This window comes from Phyllostomus discolor, chromosome 7, assembly GCF_004126475.2.
Source record: "Phyllostomus discolor isolate MPI-MPIP mPhyDis1 chromosome 7, mPhyDis1.pri.v3, whole genome shotgun sequence".
NCBI classification, from domain to species: Eukaryota; Metazoa; Chordata; class Mammalia; order Chiroptera; family Phyllostomidae; genus Phyllostomus; species Phyllostomus discolor.
The window spans coordinates 79,431,263-79,448,426 of record NC_040909.2 but is presented as its reverse complement, the minus strand read 5'-3'; the positions used below and the strand labels follow the sequence as shown (position 1 = coordinate 79,448,426).

At 37.5% G+C, this 17,164-nt stretch overlaps 1 long non-coding RNA gene across 1 annotated transcript; it reads left to right on the top strand.

Moving 5' to 3' along the window:
* Positions 1-641: 641 nt before the first annotated feature.
* LOC118501865 lies at positions 642-15,549 on the top strand. Its single transcript, XR_004904527.1, has 3 exons — positions 642-656; positions 3,558-3,559; positions 15,385-15,549. It is a non-coding gene; the product is annotated as an uncharacterized LOC118501865 (long non-coding RNA).
* The last annotated feature ends 1,615 nt before the right edge of the window (positions 15,550-17,164 follow it).

Here is a 17,164-nt window from a genome sequence, read left to right as displayed (position 1 = left end):
CATAACTCATTTAAATGATTGGTTAAATCCACTAAAAATGGTAGATCCGTAAGCCAGTTTTCATTGTTAAGTTCTGGCACAAATTTGTTTTTTGATACCAAAAAACACTTGATAACATGTCATAAATCATAAAATCTTTTTGACATTTGGCCTTGGCTTAGCCATCTTACTTCTGAAAAGTAAATGATGTTGCCATAGTCAGCATTAATACTTTAAGGAATTCCTGGAACTGGTGATGATTCAATCCCTCAGCTCATAAAATTCACAGTCCTGATGATTTGCATGGCGTTATTCATTTATAAAGCTTTTGTGCATAAATTGTCTTGATGTACTATGCCATGATCCTTGTTACAGAACAAACAAGGGGGGCCTGGGATGATATACTATTATTGAAAGAAGGCCCCGGTCCATTATGTCCACCGCCCTAGGAAAGACGTCTCTCAATGCCAGAGATTCGTGAAAAGGAAAGAAAATGTTTATTTAATGGTATACTAACTTAAAGTAGTGACCTAATGTCTTTATCAAAAAAAAAAAATCCTAAAGTCCCTAAAAACACCCACAAATACACAGTCCTTCCTTCCTTCCCCCCTTTGCCCAGTCCAGAGTACCGTATTTCAGGAAAGGAAATAGAAGTCCATGACTTAGGTAGTCTTCTGGTTCTTCCCAGTTAGTACTCCATCTCGACTGGGAGACCTCCCTGGATTCCCGGCACCCTCGGCTGAGTCACCAGGATCTGTGCTAAAACCAGGTGGTGGTTCCCCCTTCTAAAGCTGTGGGGGTCCCCACTCTGCCAGGTATGTGGTCCTCTCTCTCTCAGGGCTGCAGGAAGGGAGAGTCCCCACTTTGCCAAAACTGCATGGTTCTCTCCTCCAAGGCTGCCGCGTGGTTTTCCCTCTCTCAGGGCTGCAGGAGTCTCCACTCTGTCAAGGCCGCGTGGTTTCTCCTTCCTAAAGCAGCATGGTTCTCTCCTTCTCAGGGCTGCGCATGGCTCTCTTCCTCAGGGCTGTGCATGGCTCTCTTCCTCAGGGCTGTGCATGGCTCTCCTCCCTAAAGCAGCATGGTTCTCCCTCCTCAGGGCTTCGCATGACTCTCCTCTCAGAGCTGCACAAGGTTCTCTCTTCTATGGCCGCCAAATCTGGGTTTTAAATCCCCGCGGCCGATCTTCCTCTGCAGCCTCATTTCCGACTCCTCCCACACTCGGCTTCACTTGCTGGAACTCGTATCCTTCCAGCTTTACTGGGCTGCCATCATGAGTCTGGGCAGGTGTGGCCCCATGTCCTGGAGCCAATCCTTTCTGAGCTCCCACGCAGGCACTGTAACTCAGGGGACCCCCCCCCACATTTACATCTAGGTGGGGAAGTCACTTCCATTCCCCTGGCTTAGAGCTGATCACAGCTACTTAACATATCTATGCAACCAGCCAAAGGCTATAGATATGTTAAATGACCAACCCAGAGGTTAGCTGCAAGGCTGTTGCTATGCTAAGCAGCTCTCAATGGCCCTGCTCCATTTGTCCCTTCCCCCAACACACACCCTGGGGTGGGGGATGGAGACATCCCAAAATCTCCTAGACACTTTAAGTTCTGGACCCCATTTTAAAATGCCTATTTGGGGTCCCCCTCTTGGCTGCACCCTGTAACACCTTCATCAGACATGCCGAGCATACAATTTTGGGCAGCAATTTCAATATCTTCTGTTACTTTTATAAGTCCCTTTCTTTTATCTACCATCACCAGAGCACCTTCAGTACCTATACCAGATATGTCCACAATAGACAAATCATATCACTTTAACATATTTTTAATGTTTTGTGTAAATCTCTTGATTTAGTTGTGTCTTTTAATGACACTAAGGAAACCATGTAGTCAATGACACTATATTTGTCATCAATGCCTCTAATAAAAATGGCAAGTTGAGGTGTATCTGTAGCATCAGTGCTATCATCCATTGCCAAAGCATAAAATTTAAAACTAGCAGCCTTACTTTCCAAATTTCTTTCAATAGATTTTCCAGTTTCTTAAATTTGCCTGGCTATAGTCTGGTGAGACAAATTGATTTTAGAAATATCCTCCTTTTTTCAGAGCAAATGATATCTGCCATGCTTTCTATACATTGCTTAATAAACTCACCATCAATAAGTTCAAATCCATCAAAATCATGGTTTTGATTTTTTTGCTATTAAATATACTACCACATAGCTAGCTTTTACAATGGAATACACTTGAATTGTAATTTTTTGAAAGCATTTTTGTGAGAAGACAGACTTTTTTCAGTTCCATTATTTTGTCCTTATGACACAATCCTTAATATACATTGAATGTGGCAGCATGCATAGTCTTTGAAAACTTGCAGAAATTCCCTACAAGTTAAGCAGAGTGCCTTACTATTTGCCTTGAAAGAAAAAAATAGTTATCTGTCCACTTTTCATTGAACAATCTGTGTTCATCCATAATTTTTCTTTTTGGGGGTTCTTTTTTTCTTTTGAGATGTTGTAGAAGCCATGGTAGGATTAAAAATAATATTTGACAAGGGAATTTATTTACTATTATTATTAAAAGTAATTAACAGGAAAATAGAGAGTAAGGTTTGGATCCTTCTATAGCCCTCTCAGCTGCCAATGCAGGGCAAAGGTGGAGGGATGATTGTAAAGCATGGCAGGTGAAGTGTGAGTTGATGCTGAGGTGTGGGATTACCTTTAATAATCAAATAAGAATGTTTACCTGACTTCTAAGTAATATTAAACGCCTAACACTGCAATGGTAGGTTGAAATTATTGATAACTGCTGCCTCATTAAGTCACCATGAGTACATATAACATCTGATGGTGTTGATTCTACTGTCTGTGCTTGGAAGATAACACACTGGAAGCTGCACACTGCAATAAAACTGAAGCCACACATGTGTACAAATAGCAACAGCATCTGTACATTTATTTTATGTTACATTGGGACACATAATTACAAAAAAAATTCATAATGTTTACGATTTTACAATTTACAATTTTGTGTTGGGCCACATCTATAGCCATCTGCAGGCCATAGGTGGGTCACCCCTGCTTTAAAGAGAGAAGAGAAGCTGGGGTTTTCGGGTCCACTTTCAAGTTCTAATTCCAGTGCTGGTGCTGTCTGAATTCCAGTCCATACTGAGGGAGTCACTGAAGGGCCATTTCTTAACATGTAGCAGTGGTTTTCTAATTTTAATCTTTGTTTTTTAATTTTAAATACATTTTTTCTTTAATCTTTCCTAATTTTGTCCAAGTGAAGTAACTTTAATGAGGGATTTTAAAATTGTTAAATTATGCTAAAGTTTAATTAGAAAAGTTGGCGTTCATGCTACCGGTCTCTACCAGAACCAAAAGTAGAAGCTAGGATTGAATCTTTATGGGTGCTTTATTCAGATGGCTGATGATCTGAGAAGACATTGGGTTTCATAGCCTCAAAACCTGTCTTAAATCTCATTTTGATCTGACCATTTTATAAGGAGAAGAAAGGATAGGTAAGGTGTTGGAAAACCAGGTTAATTGGATAAGAATCACAGGAGAGTGGCAATTTTCCTAGAAGTCCTTTATCTTTCAATCAACAATTCTTGGATGTTCCCTCCCTGTGTCACAATGACTCAGATATCATCTTCATCACTTGCAGACCCTTGGACACAAAGGGTGAATCACTTGTAGACCTCCTGGAGTCACATGGTTATGCATTCCAGTTCCTGAAATAACAGCCTCCAACATGCATTAATCACTTAAGTCTATGAACTACAGCTAAAATGTGTACTTCTTTTTTATTTTTTTAAGATTTTTATTTATTTATTTTTAGAGAGAGGGGAAGGGAAGGAGAAAGAGAGGGAGTGAAACATCAATGTGTGGTTGCCTCTTGTGTACCCCCTACTGGGGACCTGGCCCACAACCCAGGCATTTGTCCTGACTGGGAATTGAACTGGTGACCCTTTGGTTCACAGGCCAGTGCTCAATGCACTGAGCTACACCATCCTGGGCTAAAATCTTGACTTCTTGCATTCCCCTATAAAAAGGACTTGATTTTGTAATAATACCAAAGTTTGGAAAATAAAGAAAGGAGATATTGGTGAATTCTTAACAAATTATAATAATTCTAATTGAGTGTCTCATAAGGAGAAATGGACTGGATCATTTAGGAATCTGATTGAATACTTTGTATTTCATCTATTTCTATTAAAACTACAGGTTAGGTGAGCCAAAAATTTTAGTTATAAAGTATTCTTTGCACAATAAAATTTGTTTTAACCTTTCTTTCAATTATAAATTTAAACAGTGACCAGTTTACAAGTACCTGTTTACAATCAGTGGATTGGCCAATGGCTTTTGGGATAATTCATTTTTTAGTCTAGGATTTCCAGTGCTATCTTTATTCTCTTCTTTATACTCTATTTTACATATTTTATTATTATTAGTAGTAATGGTAGTATCATTATTTTTTAGTTAGGATAGATTTGTTTCTATAACTTCTTATGGTCAAACATACACCAAGCAACAAAGATTTTTTAAGCACTGGTGTTGGGGATGGAGAAATCAAAAGGAAATTCAGTGTTGACAATTCTGTTTGCTGCCCTTAAAGGACATTATGATCTAATTGGAAAGGAGTGACCTGTACAACAATCTGGGGGATTAAATAAATAAATGTGGCTAGAGCAGAGGTGCCTAAGAGTGTGTGGTATATGGAAGAAGCACTACAAAGAACCCATTTCAAATTCTGGCATTCATGATTCATAGATTTGCTTACAGTCTACCTTTTCACGACAGTATAGGCAGCAAACAAGACTGGAGAACATATTTCCTTGACCCAGATTCAATATCATTTCTGCCTATATGATTACTTCTAGGCTTTGAATATATAATTTGGAAGCTAACTAAATAATAAATTTACTTCTGAAAATGCAAAAAGAAATTTGCTGCAATAGTATTCACAACAGTAACAATTTTTTTGAAAAACTACATTTTAAAAAACCCTTATAATAATATTATAGCATCTGCCCTAGACCTAGGATCAGAGTTGATTCTTTGTTGTGTTTGTCTTGTTAAGACTGATGAGCTTTTTTATTGTTTTTGTTAATTTTACCATGAAAGCCCTCAGAGCAATCTGGGTGCCAGAGTTCTAGACTTGGATAGGAAGACAGAATTGGTCATAGAGAAAGGATTCTTACTGAGAATAGCTTTCTCTCTTTGGAGAGCACAGAAGAGCAAATTTCAATCCAACTGCTTTATAAAACAATGTTTTAGTACAGAAAATTTCAAATATCTGCAGAAAGTAGAAACCTTCATCAATCGGTCTCATCAAATATCATTTGCTGACCAATGCATTTTCTCTATACTGTCTTCCATGCCAACCATGATAATTCTAAGCATTTTGAAGAAAATGCCAGATTTCTTTTTCTTAGTAAAAATATTTAATATGTATATTTCTAAAATTTAAGAATTGTCCTTTAAAACCCAATTATAGAGTCATCATCACACAACCCAAAATAACAGTGATTTCTTACTATCAACAAATATCCAGTCAGTTCATCTTTCCTTGATTGTCCTATAAATGTACTTTTATTTAATAACCATGATTTATTTTAGTAATGATCCTAACACAATTTCTTTTAAACTACATGTTTAAAAGATTCCATGTATTCTTATTTTCTTGTTATTTACTTATTATTAAATCCAAAGAATTTTTTCTGTAGGGTTCACAACAGTCTGTGTGATGCTTATTGCATTCCCTGAGGAAGTTCCATACTTTTTTCCACAGTGGCTGCATAAGTCTGCATTCCCACCAACAATGCACTAGGGTTCCCTTTTCACCACATCCTCTCCAACACTTGTTGTTTGTTGATTTGTTTATAATGGCCATTCTCATCAGTGTGAAGTGGTATCTCTTTGTGGTTTTAATTTGCATCTCTCTGATGGGTAGTGATGCTGAGCATCCTTTCATATGTCTCTGGGCCCTCTGTGTGTCCTCCTTGGAGAAGTGTCTGTTCAAGTCCTTTGCCCATTTTTTAATTAGGTTGTTTGTCTTCCTGGAGTGGAGTCATGTGAGTTCTTTATATATTTTGGAGATCAAACCCTTGTCCGAGGTATCATTGGCAAATATGTTTTCCCATATAGTTGGTTCTCTTTTCACTTAATGCTGTTTTCTTTAGATGTGAAGAAGCTTTTTACTTGGATGAGGTCCCATTTGTTTATTTTTTCCTTTATGTCCCTTGCTCCAAGGGACATATCAGTGAAAACATTGCTTCATGGCATGTCTGAGATTTTCCTACCTATGTTTTCCTTTAGGACTTTTATGGTGTCACAACTTATATTCAAGTCGTTTATCTACCTAGAATTTATTTTTGTGTATGGTGTAAGTAAGCTAGTGATTGAGTTCCCTCCTTCCTTCCTTCCTTCCTTCCTTCCTTCCTTCCTTCCTTCCTTCCTTCCTTCCTTCCTTCCTTCCTTCCTTCTTTTTTCTTTCTCTCTCTCTCTTTATCTCTCACTCTCGCTCTCGCTCTCTCTTTTGCATGTAGCTGTCCAGATCTCCCAACACCATTTATTGAAGAGGTGATTTTTACTCCATTTTATGCTTCTGCGTCTTTTGCCAAATACTAATTGACCATAGATACTTGGGTTTATTTCTGAGCTCTCTATTCTGTTCCATTTGTCTATGTGTCTGTTCTGTGCCAGTACCAGGCTCTTTTGATTACCGTGGCCTTGTAATACAGTTTGGTATCAGGTATTGTGATCTTTCCTACTTTGTTGTTCTTTCTCAAAATTGCTGCAGCTATTTGGGGTCATTTATGGTTCCATATAAATTTTTGAAATGTTTGTTGTATATGTTTGAAATATGCCATTGGTTTTTTAACAGGGATTGTGTTGAATGTATAAATTGCTTTGGGTAGTATGGACATTTAGATGATGTTAATTCTTCCTTTCCATGAGCATGGTACATGCTTCCATTTATTTGTGCCATCCTTAGTCCCTTTCTTCAGTGCTGTGTACTCTCCTGAGTACAGGTCTTTTATGTTTTTGGTTAGGTTTATTCCTAGGTTCTTTATTTTTCTTGTTGCTATATCAAATGGGATTTTTTTTCCTGGTTTCTCTTTCTGATATTTCACTGTCAGTGAATAAAAATGCCTTCCATTTATGAATATTAACTTTGTATCCTGCTATTTTGCCAAATCCACTTATTAGGTTGAGTAGTCTGGTGGAGGCTCTTATTTACATTATGTGCTCTACTCACACTATGCCAACAATGACAATTTTGTTTACTCTTACCCAATTTGGATCCTTTTTATTTCTTCTTGTCAGTTTCTATAGCTAGGACTTCCAATACTATGCTGAAGAGAAATGATGAAAGCAGACATCTTTTCTGGTTACTGATCTTTTTGCTCATTGAGTATGATGTTGGCTATAGATTTCTTGAATATGGCCTTTGTTATGTTGAGGTAAGCTTCTTCTATTCCCTTTGCTGAGCATTTTAATCATAAATAAACCCAAGAAGCCCAAGGTGCTTGATGTTGTCAAATGCTTTTTCTGCATCTATTGATATGATTATGTGATTTTTGTCCTTTTCTTTATGTGACATATTATGTTTGTTGATTTGTGAATATTGAACCATTCTTGCATCCATGGGATGAATCCCACTTCATTATGGTGTATGATCTGTTTAATGTATTGCTGGATGCAGTTTGCCAATATTTTGTTGAAGGATTTTTGCCTCTATGTTTATCAGCTATATTGGCCTGTAGTTTTCTTTCTTTGCTGTATCTTTATATACTTTTGGAATTAGGATGACACTGGCTTCATAAAAAGAGTTTGGAAGTCTTCCATATTTTTGGATTTTTTGAAATGGTATGTGAAGGATAGGAGTTAGGTCTTCCTTAAATGCTTTCTAAAAATTCTCCTGTGAAACCGTCCAGTCCAGGGCTTCTGTGTCCTGGGTTTTTTTTTTATTACTTTTCTGATTTCATCATCTGTTATTGGTTTGTTCAGGCTTTCTGCTTCTTCTTCATTCCCTTTTGGAAGATTATATTTTTCTAGAAAATTTTCCACTACACCCAGGTTTCCAAATTTCTTAGCATATAGGTAGGTCTTCATAGTAATTTCTTATAATCCTTTGTATTTCTGTGTTATCAGTTGTAATCTCTCCTGTTTCATTTCTGATTGCGTTCATTTAGATCCTCTCCCCCCCTTTTTTTTTGTGAGTCTGCTTAATGGATTGTCAATTTTGTTTATCTTCTCAAAGAACCAGCTTCTGGATTTATTGATCTTTAGAATTGTTCTTTTAGTCTTTAAGTCATTTAATTCTTCTGTGATCTTGGTTATTTCCTTCTTTCTACTTTCTGTGGGCTGTCTTTGTTGTTCCTCCAGTTCTTGTAGATGTAAGGTTAGTTGTTTATTTGAAATGTTTCTATTTTTTTTTTATGTAGGCCTGTATTGCTATGAACTTCCCTCTCAGGACTGCCTTTGCTGTGTGCCATATGTTTTGGACAATTATGAGTTCATTTTTCATTTGTTTTCAGAACCTTTTTGATTTGTTCCTTGATCTCTTTCTTAATCCCTTCATTGTTTAGTAGCATGATATTCAATCTCCATGAATTTGAGTGTTTTTGAGTTTTTTCCTTGAGGTTCATTTCTAGTTTCAGTCCATTGTGGTGAGAGAAAATGCTTGATGAAATTTCAATATTCTTGAATTTGTTGAGGCTTGTTTTGTGTCCTATCATGTGGTCTGTCTTTGAAAATGTTCCACGTGCATTTGAAAAGAATGTGTATTTTTATTCTTTGGGATGAAAGGTTCTATATATATATATCAGTTAAGTACATTTGATCTAGCACATTGTTCAATGCTTCAATATCTTTGTTGATATTTTGTTTGGAAGATCTATCCATTTTTTACAGTGGGGTGTTAAAATTCCCTACTATAATTGTGTTGTTGTCAATATATTTCTTGAAGTCCTCCAAGATTTTCCTTATATATTTGGGTGTGTCTATGTTGGGTACTTATATGTTTATAATGCTTATGTGTTATTGATGGATTCTTCCCTTAAGTATTATGAAGTGTCCTTGGGGGTCCCTTTTTATGGTCCTTGTTTTGAAGTCTATTTTCTCTGATATAAGTATTGCTGTCCTGTCTTCTTTTTCCCATCCATTTGCTTGGGATATTTGTTTTAGACCTTCTTTTTCAGTCTGTGTAGGTCTTTGTTCTGAGGTGCATCTCTTGTCAGTAGCATTTGAGTAGGTCATGATTTCTTATCCATTCAGCTAGTCTATGTCTTTTGATTGGAGCATTTCATCCATTTACATTTAAGATTATTATTTATAGGTACTTATTCATTGACATTTTATTTCCTTCATGCCTGTGCTTCTCTCTCTCTCACTCTTTTTCTTCCCATTCTTAAAGCAGTCTCTCTAGCATATCTGGCAGTGCTGGTTTTGTGGAGGTATTCTTTTAGTCTACTTTTGTCTGGGAAACTCCTTATTTTGCCTTCCATTTTAACCAAGAACCTTGATGTGTAGACTATTCTTGGCTGCAGGCCTTTGCTTTTCATTAGTTGGAATATTTCTTGCCATTTCATTCTGGCTTATAGAATTTCCATTAAGAAGCCAGCTGCTAACCTTATTCAGGGCTGCCTTGTATGTTTCTTCTTATTTCTCCCTTTACTGCTTTTAAGATTCTCTCTTTGTCTTGGAATTTTACAATTTTAATTGTGATGTGTCTTGCAGTGGGCGTCTTTGGGTTCCTCCTGATTGGGACCTTGTGTGCTTCCTGGATTTGTGTGACTTTTTCTCTCATCAAATTAGGGAAGTTTTCCATCATTACTTTTTCAAACAGTTTTTCTATCCCTTGCTCCTCTTCTTCTCCTTCTGGTATCCCTCTCATATGGATATTATTACATTACATGTTGTCCTGTAATTCTCTTAACACCTCTTCATTCTTTTTGAGTCTTTTTCCTTTCTTGTTCTTTCTGGGAGTTTTTTCTACCTTGTCCTCCAGCTTGCTGATTTGGTCCTCTGTTTCATCTAGCCTGCTTTTGATTCCTTCTACCATGTTCTTCAATTCAGAAATTATATTCTTCATTTCCTCTTGGCTCTTGTTGAGAGTTTCTATTTCCTTTTTTATGTTGATATAGTTTGTAGTATGTTCCTCATAGTTTCCCTTTAGTTTTTGGTAATTCACAGTGAGCTCACTGAGTTTCCTTATAATCATTGCTTTGAGCTCAATATCTCATAAATGACTTGCCTGTATTTCATTAAGCATTCTTTCTGAGCCCTCCATCTTTCCTTTCATTTTGGGTTTGTTACTTTGTTTTCCCATTGTTTATGAGACTCTTCTTGTTTGCCTGTGCTTTTTAAATTGATCTTTTCTGACTCCCTGAGTTTGTGGTGTGAACTTCTATGGTAGAAGACCTGTGAGATTCAGTGGTGCAGTCTCCTTGACCTCTTGAACTTGTTTCTCTTGGGATGCTGTTTATGTTGGTTCTCTGGTTGTATTTGGGTTTTGGCTGTTGTTGGGTCATTGTTTGGTGGTCTTTCTCTCCAGCTGGTTGACTGAGGTTCACTACACCTACCATGTATTATATGCTGTTATGCAGATGCTGTCAGAAGAAAACCATGAAGCACAGGAGACAGACCCACATCCACACAAATATCTCCTCACTGCAGTCTCAGTATCAATAGCAAATGAACCAGTATCAATAAGGGTCTAAAGAGATTAAGACTTTATAAGAAAGGAGAAAAATAAATTAGTATACAATAATATAAAATCTAGTGACTTAATATGCACAATCTTGATAGCCAAGAAATGAATGTTGAAAAGCTATGCAGGAAAGAAAATATTGCAAATCATAGAGAAGACCACAGTGGATATCATCTTGGTAGCCTCTAGTATTTACCACTATGTTTTCTTTCTGCATCTGCCTCTGTGATGTCAGATGTTGACCCTGTCTGACCTTAGGCAGCCAGTTGGATACTTCAAGGGATCTACTGCCTGTTGGTGTCTCCCTTGGTTGTTAATCTAGTCACTCTGCACTCTGAAGTCAAGCTTAAGTACCATAAGGCTTTTCCCCTTAGGCTGCTGCTGCTTAGAGGGGAGTGGTCTGCCTGAGAAGTATGGATGATTTAGTATGGGTGACAACTCAGCACAGGGATCCCAGCGGCCAATCTCTCAGTTCTCTCCCCCAAACTTCTTTCCCCAGTCTGTCTTCAAATACTTCTAGTCCACTCTGGCCCGCCTTTGCCAGGGATCTATGTTTGTGGCTGTCTCCTTCAGGTATTAATCTTGTCATTCCATACTGAGCAGTCAGGCTTAAGCACCACAGAGCTGGGGCAGAGTCTCTCTTGGGGGTGGGGATGTTGTTTCCCTTCTGGCTTCTGCCACTCTGAGGGGAGTGGTCTGTCTGTGTATGATGGCTACCCCCATTTCAGGTACTACTCAGCACTGGAATCCCTGCGGCTACTGTCTCCCCAAAGCTTCCATCCCCAGTCTCTCCTCAGGTGTCTCCAGCCTTCTCTGCTCTTGCCTTTGCCAGAACCCTGGGTAAGTGGCAGCAAATGAAAATTTGTGTGTTGGTCCTTTAAATGGCTCTTTGTGTCTCCAGCTGCCCATCTCTGGTAGAGTACAAACCTGACACTTTTCACAGCTGAGTGTTATCTGTGTACTTCTTGGGCTCTTGTGTTCTAGGCTGGGGGTCTGAGCTTAGAGTTTAGCTTTCTCATGGAGATCCAACCTGCTGCTTAATTGTCCCCCCAGTGCTGCTGCCTGTGGGTACCCAGCCAGCCCTCTGGAATCTCTACTGCAGGATCTCTACTCCTTACCAGATCAGTTGTGCTGAAAGTGATTCTTCTGTCTGTCTGAGGTTGTAAGGTTTCTCTCTTGCTATTGTTCAATTGTTTGTTCTGGGTAATTTCTCCACTATTTAGTTGTAATTCCAGATTGGTCCTCGGAGGAGGTTAGTAAGGTGTCCACTCACTCCTCCACCATTTTGCCAAATCCTGATTCACTTTAATGAACATGTAGAAACTATTATTGGTTCTTCCTTTCCATATTCAATGATGCTTAAGTTCTGGATATCCATTGATGCTACTGTTGGCTGGAACCTGGGATGAGGAAGATTATAAGCAGAAAAGATAAATGTTAAAGATTTTTAACAAAGAAATGAGAATTTTTTATTTAGTACAATATTAAAGAATAATAATAAAACTATTTCTACATTGCTCCATAAGAACTTGGGCAAACTTTGGAAGCATCTGTTTCATACAGGTATTTCAGGAGCTGAATATTTCCTGGTAGTGTTAGCTCCTCGTCACCTGGAACAGGGTGGCCTTCTGTTACCATTTTTCCTGGGCATTTCCAGTTTTTTTTTCATATTAGAAACTTGTAAAACTTATGATCAGGAATATAAAACAAAGGAAGGATAGAGGAGTCATGAGGAATACTGTTTTGTAAAGCCCACAAGACAGAAATGACATTCTCCAATTGCATTTGCCTGACCATCCACTTCCTTTGTGGAAAGCATCAGTACTCTGACCTGTCTCTGCACCCCTTAATTGGACAGGGCACCTGAGTGGCATTCTTAGGGAGCACTGTTCATCACTCTGGAAACTGTGGTGAGAGCTTGTGCACCCCAAGTGTGCAGGAAAGAAAGCAATATACTTAATATAATATACTTACTTTGTTCATCTTAATTAACATTTATTCTCTGTAAGTGGTTGATTACTGCTTTGACAGGGATTAATCTAACTCTGTATCTGCCCAAACCATAAAAGTCAAGGTTAACATATCTTGCTGGTAGATTTGTGTGAACTGTCAGGTTATTTTTTTAATTGCTGCTGTTTAGAATGCCTGAAGCCCATTAGCTGAACTGGTTAAAGCACAGTGTTAGTGAAGTTGTGTTTTCTCCTGCCACCGCATGAATTATCAGTCCAAAGTATGCCCCTGTTCTAACAATACAGAGAGGTGAAAACTGTCATTCTGTCACTGCTAAGCCATAGGACAACTACAAGTATTTCTATCCAGATTTAACATGGATGAGATTCTTTGCAGAAAAGAGCCTCCTCTTTCTGTAGAAATAAAAATATAATACAAGTTATGTTTTCTCCAATTCCACTACTAGAAAAATAATTCACAGTCAATACCAGCATTTTATTGGTCTTCTAATACATATGCAGTGTCTACAATAAGGAATAAAAGACAGGAGATTTTCAATACAATATTTCAAGAAGTATTTTCTAAAGGCAGAATTCAATCCCAACTTTGGGAAAGGCAAGCCTTGAGATCAAAGTACCAGTTAAGTTTTCCTTTCATATTAGTTTACCAAAGACACATTGTTTTCTCTTGGTGTCAGGAATAACCATAAGGTGGCCACTTGAGAAAGAAGTGGCTCTTAGATAGGTGTCTATTTGACCTTATCTCTTGGTTTCAGGGGTTGACACAGGTTTCCTCCAAATGAAAAATGTAATACATTTTCCCTACCAATGAGTTCATATGAAAGTACCTTTACAGATACTTCTGAAACAATCTGATTAAGTAATTACTTGCCACTGCTTTTTCAGATTTACAGGTCTTTGTGCAAAACAAATTCCTACATTTAGAAAAATTAATACCACCATTCTTGGCTCTTTTACTATTTCATAGTGACATTTCTTTTTAAAAATATTTTATTTTAATTGTTGTTGAAGTAGAATTTTCTGTCTTTTACTCCCATCCCAGACAACCTCCGAAGCCCCTCCCACCTCTCTCCCATTCCCACACCACCCCTAGTTTTTGTCCATGTATCCTCCATATTTGTTCTTGTAAACGCTTCCCCTTTCCCCCCCAAATTCCCTCCCCTCTCCCCTCTGGTCACTGTCAGCCTGTTCTCTATTTCAGTGTCTTGGTTATATTTTGCTTGTTTGTTTATTTTGTTGCTTATGTTCCTGGTAAAGGTGAGATCATATGGTATTTGTCGTTCACCACCTGGCTTATTATGCTTAGCATAATACTTTCCAGTTCCATCTATTCTGTAGCAAATGGGTAGGAGGTCCTTCTTTCTTTCTGCTGCATAGAATTCCATTGTGTAAATGTACCATAGTTTTTTGATCCATTTATTTACTGATGGGCAACTAGGTTGCTTCCAACACTTGGCTGTTGTAAATTGTGCTTCTATAAATAATGGGGTGCATGGGTTTTTTTTTGGATTAGTGTTTCAGGGTTCTTAGGATATAATCCCAGCAGGTGAATTGCTGGGTCAAAAGGCAGATCCATTTTTAGTTTTCTGAGAAAATTCCATACTGTTTTCCATAGTGGTTGTACCACTATGCAATCCCACCAACAGAGCACTAGGGTTCCCTTTTCTCCACAAGCTCTCCAACACTTGTTATTTGTTGCTTTGTTTATGATGGCCATTCTCACCAGTGTGAATTGGCATCTCACTAAGGTTTTAATTTGCATCTCTATGATAGCTAACGATATTGAGCATCTTTTCATGTGTCTCTGGATCCTCTGTATGTCCTCTTTGGAGAAGTGTCTGTTGAAGTCCTTTGCCCATTTTTTTTATTGTGTTGCTTATATTCTTGGAATGGAGTTGTGTAAATTCTTTATATGTTTTGGAGATTAAACCCTTGTCTGAGGTATCATTGGCGAATATGTTTTCCCATATGGTTGGTTCTCTTTTTTATTTTCATACTGTTTTCTTTAGCTATGCAAAAGCTTTTTATTTTGATGAGATCCCATTTGTTTATTCTTTCCTTTATACCCTTGCTCTAGGGAACATATCAGTAAAAATGTTGCTGTGTGAAATCTCTGAGATTTTCTTGTCTATGTTCTCCTCTAGAACTTTAATGATGTCACAGCTTATATTTAAATCTTTTATCCACCTTGAATTTATTTTTGTATATGGTGTAAGTTGGTGCTCAAGTTTCATTTTTTTGCAGATAGCTGTCCAGTTTTCCCATCACCATTTGTTGAAGAGGCTAGTTTTACTCCATTTTATGTTGCTGCCCCCTTTGTCAAATATTAATTGACTGTAGAGACTTGGGCTTATTTCTGGGCTCTCTGTTCTGTTCCATTGGTCTATGTGCCTGTTTTTATGCCATTACCAGGCTGTTTTGATTACAGTGGCCTTGTAATACAGTTTGGTATCAATATTATGATCCCTCCTACTTTGCTCTTCTTTCTCAAAATTGCAGAAGCTATTCAGGGTTGCTTATGGTTTCATACAAATTTTTGAAGTGTTTGTTCTATGAAATATGCCATTGGTACTTTAATAGGTATTGCATTAAATCTGTAAATTGCTTTGGGTAGTATGGACATTTAGATGATAATTCTTCCAATCAATGAGCATGGTATATGCTTCCATTTGTTTTTGCCATCCTTAGTCCCTTTCTTCAGTGCTGTGTACTCTCCTCAGTACAGGACTTTTACGTCTTTGGTTAGGTTTAATCCTAGGTCCTTTATTTTTCTTGTTGCTATATCAAATGTGACTTTTTCTTGGTTTCTGTTTCTGATATTTCATTGTAAGTGAACAAAAATACCTTTGATTTCTGGATATTGGCTTTGTAACCCACTGTTTTGCCAAATTCGTTTATTAGGTCAAGCAGTTGTTTTTTTTTTTTGGTGGAGTCTATGGGATTTTCTATGTACACTATCATGCCACCTGCAAACATTGGCAGTTTTGTTTCCTCCTTTCTGATTGGGGTACCTTTTATTTCCTTTTCCTGTCTGATCACTGTGGCTAAAACTTCCAGTACTATATTGAATAGAAGTGAAAGTGGACAACCTTGTCTTGTTCCTGATCTTAATGGAAAAGATTTTAGTTTTTGCCCATTGAATATGATGTTGGCTGTAGATCTCTCATATATGGCCTTTATTACATTGAGGAATGCTCCATCTATTCCCACTTTGATGAGTGTTTTTATCATAAATGGGTGCTGAACCTTGTCAAATGCTTTTCCCACAACTATTGATATAATCATGTGATTTTTGTCTTTGCTTTTGTTTATGTGATGTATTACATTTACTGATTTGCAAATATTGAACCATTCTTGCATCCCTGGGATGAATCCTACTTGGTCATGGTGTATGATCTTTTTAATGTATTTTTGGATGTGGTTTGCCAATATTTTGTTGAGGTTTTTAGCATGTATGTTCATCAGTGATATTGGCCTGAAGTTTTCTTTCTGTGTTGTGTCTTTATTTGGTTTTGGGATTAGGATGATGCTGGCTTCATAAAAAGAGTTTGGGAGTCTTTCATCATTTTGTATTTTTTGGAATAGTCTGTGAAGGATAGGGGTTAGCTCTTCTTTAATTGCTTTGTAGAATTCTCCTGTGAAACCATCCAGTCCAGGGCTTTTGTGTGTTGTGACTTTTTTTTTTTTTATTACTGCTTCAATTTCATCTGCTGTTATTGGTCTGTTCAGGCTTTGTTTCTTCTTCATTGAGTTTTGGAAGATTATATTTTGCTAGAAATTTGTCCATTTCACCTAGGTTTTCAAATTTCTTGGCATACAGTTCTTCATAGTAATTTCTTACAATCCTTTGTATTTCTGTGGTGTCAGTTGTAATCCCTCTTCTTTCATTTCTGATTGTGTTTATTTGGGTCCTCTCTCTTTTTTTTCTATGAGCCTGCTTAAAGGCTTGTTGATTTTGTTTATCTTTTCAAAGAACCAGCTCCTGGATTCATTGATGCTTAGAATTGTGTTTTTAGTCTCTATGTCATTTAATTCTGCTCTGATCTTGGTTATTTCCTTCCTTATACTTGCTCTAGGCTCTCTTTGTTGTTCCTTGGGTTCCTGTAGTTGTAGGGATATGTTGTTTGTTTGAAATGTTTCTATCTTTTTTTGGAAGGTCTGTATCACTATGAACTTCCCTCTCAGGACTGCCTTGGCTGTGTCCCATAAGTTTTGGGTTGTTGTGACTTCATTTTCATTTGTTTCCAGAAACTTTTTGATTTCCTCCCTAATTTCGTTCTTGACCCATTCATTGTTTAATAGCATGCTATTCAATCTCCATTATTTTGATTTTTTTCCTTGGGGTTGGTTTCTAGTTTAAGTCCCTTGTGGTTGGAGAAAATGCGTGGTATGATTGCAATTTTCTTGAATTTGATGAGGCTTGTTTTGTGTCTGATCATGTGGTCTAACTTTGAAAATGTTCCGTATGCATTTGAAAATAATGTGTATTTAGCTTCTTTG